We start from the raw sequence: 6,566 nt of genomic DNA on the forward strand, positions 1-6,566 counted from the left end.
CACGCACTTGCCACATTTGTAACTTTAATCACATCTCGACACGTAAGCGCACACTTCCAGAAATGAATAAAAGAAAAGCGTGGTGCACTCTTTGATAAATTGCTATTTGAGGGACGGTAGGAGTTGCCGATTCAGTTTGTAGTGTGTGTGAGTACGATATTCGTAAGACATGGGGCACACGCGCTTACGTACAATTGCTCATCGATTCCTTGATGTGTTACTGATTCGAATGTCATTCCAGTTTCGCGAAATTAAATGATGTAATAATTGATTCTCGTGAGCTTTTGGCACAAATGGCTTTTCGATTGTATTTTTAGGTGACAAACTTTATGAATACATCTTTTTTTTCAATTTGGTTATGAATAGAAAAGCACGTTCTATATGTAAATGCATCTCTTACATCTAGTTTCTCGATAATAAAAATTGCAGAAGACTAAAAAATGTCTCTCACTCACAAGATTTTTTTAATTCCAATTTATTGAGTATTTTAAGTAATTAAATAACAGTGTGACGGGAGATGCCAGAAAAGAAACAAAAGCCGACACATTTTTTTTTTATAAAATAGCCGAATGTAGTGTTTTTTATTATGGATGCAGATAACATTACGTGTGCATGACATCAGTGTGACATTGAAGTCCTTGATGAGATACAGTTTCAATCTATCATTCTGTTCAACGATACAGTTTCAATCTGTCGTTCTGTGCTAATGATTCAGCTTGCTCGATCCTTTTCGTTGGCGACAGAACTCAAACAGCAACTGTCTATATCTATCTTTGTCGCTGTGGTGGTCGAGTGGTCATAGTGACGGACTCGCATCGCGAGGATCCGGGTTCGTTTGTCCCCGGCGCCACAGTGGTGGTCGGCTGAAGTTGTTTTTCTGTGATTCCCAAATTCAAGGCGCGAATGTGTGCCGATCTCCCCGTCAAAAAGTCTCGCCACAGAGAGCAACAGGCCTACAACGTTACAAATATTCAATCATTACACTTCACTCACAAACTGAAGTATAGATGGCATCACTGAAATATCAGGCACAACTCTAGGTGCACTCACTTTGTTCCAGACTCTGCCACGATGCTGGGCTGGAAAAGATCTCGGCAACGGGATCACTCTGGTGGCAGAACCCCTAACGTTCATTCATTCAGCCATCTTTTTCGATGACCAAGGACTACTGCTGAGAAGGATCCCTTGAACACGGACTATCCTTGGCAGCTAAGTGTACCATAAGATATTGTTCCGGCTAATATCTCTCACACAAGTCCTTGAAAGGAATAAATAACGGAACAAAGTGCTAGATGTTAGATTTATTTATTTAGAACGGCTATTTACACGTATTCACAAGCAGAGATTTCATTATACACACTTAATATTATACACATTTAACATAAAAACTATGTTTATATAAATATTTTTATAGTTTGGTTTCTCTCACACACATACAAATATTTCATTCTTTTTCCCTGTCTATCTCTCTCGTCACATGTAGCTAATCCAATACATGTCCATTAAATATTACTCAATTAAAAAAAATGGATTTTGACGCAAATCCATTAGATGTAGACCGGGCCGTCTTACATCAGTACATCGAGCTTTCGCCAGGAATATCCGGCCACTCCGCGGAATGGCCGGCCAAAGTCCGAATAATTTTTGTAGTTCAGACTTTGGCCAACACTCTTCAAGTGGCCGCCTCCGTCGCGAATCGGCCGTATTTAGAGCTTTGGCAGTAAGTATATCCTGTTTCTCTGAGAATCCTTCAAAACATAATATTAACTGGTGTTCACGGAATAAAAGTTACATTCAGTAGAACTTTCTTTTGTAGCCATCATAAAACGCTTTAGGGAGGTATCTTGCTTGCATTATGTGATACGAAAATGTCTCCTTCAATATCACAATTCGGGGAAAAAAAAACTTTTCTCACTCTCCACTGGTTACGTTTCATTTCCGATTCCAGCACTGTTAGTTCACACAGAATAGTGTCTTGTCCATTACTGAATATATATATATATATATATACCTTCTTGGTGTGGTGTTTGCTTCTTTCTCGTGTCCAAGAAAGAAAATCTCTTTTCACAATCTTACTTCACAAAGAAGGAAGTCTCGTGCGTATTTTTTATTTCGCTCCTATTCTCAAGTCCCGAATCCATTATAGGGAGCTTTTTTTTCGGAAAAAGAGAGAGAGAGAGCTTCTACACGAATGGAGAAGATACTCTAACGCTTCTTAGTATCTGTAAACTTTACGTTTGACTAAAATTTCGCAATTCTCTTCCTCAATAGAGAGCGTTTTTCTGTTCTTATTATTATTCCTTTATATTATTACTACTATTATTGCTATTTCTATAGCCGAGAAGGAAGGCGAAATAGATATTGAATAGGTTTGAACTTATCGGAAGGGTTTCGGGATATTCTCCAGAGGACGCGCACATTCAATAAGAAATTGACGGAAACTTCTTCTTTTCCCAATTCAAAATACTGCCTTCACGTAACTCTTGTTTAGTTTCGTATTTTACTTTCTGTATAGACGGGTTTGAAATGATTTCAAGAGTGTTATATAACGAGTAATATACGACGTTCTCTGCAACGTCTGAAATTTATTTCATGTATATGCTGTTTCTTGTCCTCCTAACTTTAAATCTGTCTGTTCTGAATTGCTCTAAAAAGTATCACGACTTCTCACAAATGTGATTTATTTATAACGTGAGTATTTGAAGTCAGATGTTTTTTGTCAGATATATTGCTTCGTGTTTGCTTTTTGTTGCTTTTTTCCACTGTCGGTGATGAATTTACAGTTTCTTGCAATATATATTCAATTCAATTCGTTAAAAATTACCCTGTACAGTTCCGAGAGTGAAAGTACAGTGTGTCTCAAAATAAAAAAAAATCTAAATTTCAAACGGACCTTTGTCCTCAAACTTTCAATTAGAAAGATGTTGCCCTGTATCTCCTGAGGCCAACAGAAAAATTTCTATATTTTTAAGTGCAAGTAAATATAATATTCACAAAGATATTCAAATTCAAAAATTGGAGAATAGTTATGAAAGAACAGCAAAAACTGACGGACAGCACTCCCTTTTCCTTATTTATGGTGTGCTTTTCCTAACATTTCTCCGATTTTTTGTATAGTGGACATTATACTTAGAAACTTTGAATTTCTTTGCTGGCTTCAGGAGAAACAGGCAAACAACATTCTGATTGGGAGTTAGAGGACAAGGGGAAGAAAACTGTATACAAATTTAGATTTTTATTTTGTTACACACTGTATTTTCACTCCCGAAACTGGTACAGGGTAACTTTTGAACGCATTCTGAGCATTTTTTTAAATATTGTAACTTTACCTTCATGACGGACGGTTGATGAGATAAAGACCGCATTAGAATTTGCAGGATACTCTTTATACATTTTATTATCTTCTAATTTTATTCTCTGTTAATAGCCCATCTAATAAAAATATACGAAAAGTGCATTGATTTTATTTACATTATATTTTCTTAAGAAAACTTCAGAGCCAGAAAAAAATGTTGGGTGGCGTATTTCTTATCGTAAGCTCGAGAACATACAGTACCTACAAGAGATTTCTCGCAGACACACACTTCTGTCTGCTGTTCTCATCGTTTACGGTTCGCGATCACGGAGCTGAACCGAATGGAGATTCTCGCTCTAACAATAATGAGATATCAAAATGCTATTCAGCGCACAAAAATAATAGTATAAAAAAGAACAATAAGGCTACGAGAGACGACGAAGAGAACGTGCCGGCGTTGCTCATTATTCCACATCGCCTGGTATAGTCGGATGGACGCAAACCTTCTTGTTTCTTGAAGAACAAGCGGCCGCCGAACGAAATAAGAAAAAAAAAAAAAAGGCAGGGGTTCCGAGAAAGTATAACGGCGACGCGTGTTCTTGCAAAAAGAAACGAAAAGGAATCCTTGTCTCTCACACGAAAATAAAAAAAAAAATAAATAAAAGGAATCTTGTACTAGGACGTCATCAAAAGAAATATCGAAGAGAACCATGTTTGTAAACGTATCGTTAGAAAGAATTACCTAATGATGTTATAATGAGTCCGAATTCTGGATTTATTCTTAGAGTAGTTTAATGAAATATCATATCATCACAGTGAAGCCTCGCTAAAACGACAAATCCTTCTACACCGGTATTTTTTCGCATCTATCCCATGTTCTCATAAGATATATTGGAAATTTTGCTGTATTCGGATGAGTTTTTTTCGAAAGTAATATTTAATTATAATTAAAGTTTGAAAAAACTACTGAGAGTGCGGAAACTTATTACAACCAAGGAACTTATTACTTAATTACAATCATCCTGCATATTCAGTTATTAAACCACCATTTTTGTATAAGAGCTCATGCAGTTTTTCTTACAAAAGCACTCGAAATTTTCCTCAATGATTTATGATTCTCCTCCAACAGGCAAAACTATCCACTTGTATGCACGAGTACTGAAACAGTACTTTTCGGAGTAATTTCACAAAAGCAGTCAAGCCGCTTGGAAAATTCATGAATAGATCAAGCATGATCCAAAAATGATTAAAGACTAACAACCGCGAGAGAGTACGAGAGGGAGAGAATCATCCTTTAATACCACTTCACGGATGTTTTCATTATTCGTTTCGAAAGCTTTAATAAGCTTACATGACACTACTGTAAACTCGTATACAAGATACAAGAGGAAATCCCGTAGCATCTTTAAGCCTTTGCTGCCAACGCCAAGTAAGAAAAGGATAGTACAGAGAAGAGATCAATCTTGAAAAACCTGAAAATTTTGTTAAGCCAAAGGAATTTGGTTTCTGGAATTATGAAAATACGATGAGAAACGCTCGGAGAGGTAACAACGCGCTGAAATTTCCCATCTCTCCTCCTCTTTTCTTTACCCTCATTTTTCCCTGCGTCCATGAATTATGCAGTTTCATGGAAATTACTAATATACAGTGTTTTCCTATTTTTTTTTTTTTCCTTTTTTGCCCCTTATTTTCTGCTTCAAAAACGTTGTAGGAGGAAGAAAAATGAGACTTCATTTTTGCAAATTTTTGTTTGCATCTCGAAAACGAGATCCGTTTTATATATACATAGGTGTACAGTATATATATTTTTTTTCTTTGATACTTTGCGTATCGTCGGACAAATTCATTTTTTCAGATTTTTTCTCATTTTTTTTAGAATTTTCATTTCTCTTTGTTAGCTTCATGCCTGTTTCCATTCAAATTAAGGAAAAAATATTGATTTTTTTCCTTCATTTTATTTTGTATTTTATTCTGTCAGTAACTTTGGCTTTTCTTTGATGTGGAAGCTTACCTCTTGATGGGTAAGCGGAGACCAACGCAAATCAGGGTGATACTGAAAATATAATTGGTAGGAAATACTTTTTGGAAATTTAATTTCCATTGCCGGTGCTAACTGAAGAGTGTGAGTGCGCAAATGTGTGTGTATGTTACGGTAAATGTGATACGCATACGGTTACTATGCATACTTATCAGTCGTCTTGGTAAGTTTGATAAATTTATCACTTTTACCAGAGCTATTATTATTACAGGAGCATAATAATATCCCCGAGCGTCGTTGGTGAATTTGATAAATCGCTCACCTAGAAGAAGACTGTGACAACTTAAAAAATCTTAAATTTTAGTTATGATCACAGGAACATAATATGCACATAAAAAATAAATAAATATAATATAATAAATATAATATAATAAATATAATATAATAAATATAATATAATAAATATAATATAATAAATATAATATAATAAATATAATATAATAAATATAATATAATAAATATAATATAATAAATATAATATAATAAATATAATATAATTTAATATAATTTAATATAATTAAATAACAATGAAAATTTAAGTAATATGGTATTTTTTACATAATACCCACTTGAAATCAGAAACAAATAGAAAAGAAACAATAGGGAAATAAAATAAGTGTTTGGGACCTTTATATAATGTTCACACTTTTTTGTACTACAAAATTAATTTTCACACAAATACTGGGTTTTTGGATTTTTTTTTTCTCACATTCAGGTTAGATTACAACTTTTGCTTCGCCTTTTCAATGTCTTCATACGATATTTATCAATCAGTAGCGTAGCGATAAGATACTCGCCTAAAGTACCAAAGGATGTTTTTAGAGGTGTCGCGAGTTCTCGATAACGGGTTCGTCTTTATCGGAAACTTTCCTGACACAGGGGTACGACAGAAACAGAGACATGACCACAGAAAAAAATATTTCTACCGCAGGAAGTCACGCAGCAAGGGGTTAGCGCACCTATCCCTCGTTGAGTATATAAAAAAAGATGCCGGTCGGAATCAGCAATAAATTGTAGGTCCCGGTCTAATTAGCCCTCGTGTGCAGAAAACGATCAACAAAAATGATCAAATGCTGAAATTTTAATCACTCGAACAATTGTGATCGAAACGAGTAAGAAATAAATTTTACTAGTTCGATCATAAAAAAAAAATAAAATATCACACTTTAAATGAAGCAATTTCTAAGCTATACCAGTAAAAAAAATACGATGGAATTTGTTCTAACAAACACA

This window comes from Pholcus phalangioides, unplaced genomic scaffold (genome assembly GCF_987345545.1).
Source record: "Pholcus phalangioides strain wild (caught in Gottingen) unplaced genomic scaffold, Ppha-v1.0 ptg000015l_1, whole genome shotgun sequence".
NCBI classification, from domain to species: Eukaryota; Metazoa; Arthropoda; class Arachnida; order Araneae; family Pholcidae; genus Pholcus; species Pholcus phalangioides.